Genomic DNA, 905 nt, shown 5'->3' on the forward strand with positions numbered 1-905 from the left:
CCCATTCATTGAACAGGCAATCTGTACTCTAATGTATATTTATGGCACCTTTGTCTAGTATGAGAAGACTATTTATGTGGGTTTGTCTATGTCTCTGTTCTGTACCACTGGTCTTCATGTTTGTTTTGATGCCAATACTGTGCAGCAGTTTTTGATACTACAGCTCTGTGTATAATTTAAGCTCTGCTATTGTGATGCCTCCTACTTCACTTTTGCTGGTGGTGCTGGGGATTGAACCCAGGGCCTTGTGCATGTGAGGCAAGCACTCTACCAACTGAGCTACATCCCCAGCCCCTTCTGCTTCAATTTTTTTTTTGCTAAGGATTGCTTTGGCTATTCTGTGTCTCTTAATTTTCAAAATGAATTTCATAACTGCTTTTTCTATTTCTTTGAAGACTATCATTGGGATTTTAATAGGGATTGCATTAAATCTATATAGCTCTTTTGGAAGTATGGCCATTTTGATAACATTAATTATGCATATCCAAGAGCATGGGAGATCTTTCCATCTTCTAAGGTCTTCTTCAATTTCTTTACTATTCTGTAGTTTTAATTGTTTTAACCTCTTTTGTTAGATTCCCTAATAATTTTTTGAGGATATTATGAATGGGCTAGTTTTCCCAATTTCTCTTTCCGTAGATTCATCAATGATGTATAGGAATACATTTGATTTATGGGTGTTAATTTTCATTCCTTTGCTGAATGTGTTTATGGGGCTCTAGAATTTTGATGATGAAGTTCTTTGTGTCTTCCAAATACATAATCATATCATCAGCACATAGGGATATCTTGAGTTCTTTTCCTATTCAGATCCCTTTACTTTCTTTTGATTGCTCTGGCAAGAGTTTCAAGGATGATGTTGAATAAAAGTGGTGAAAGATGGCACCCTTGACTTGTTCCAGTTT

General features: G+C 36.0%; 1 non-coding gene across 1 annotated transcript; it reads right to left on the minus strand.

The window, feature by feature from the left end:
* Positions 1–216: 216 nt before the first annotated feature.
* On the minus strand, positions 217–289 carry Trnav-cac (transfer RNA valine (anticodon CAC)). Its single transcript has one exon. It is a non-coding gene; the product is annotated as a tRNA-Val (tRNA).
* Positions 290–905: the final 616 nt, after the last annotated feature.

This window comes from Urocitellus parryii, chromosome 5 (genome assembly GCF_045843805.1).
Source record: "Urocitellus parryii isolate mUroPar1 chromosome 5, mUroPar1.hap1, whole genome shotgun sequence".
NCBI classification, from domain to species: Eukaryota; Metazoa; Chordata; class Mammalia; order Rodentia; family Sciuridae; genus Urocitellus; species Urocitellus parryii.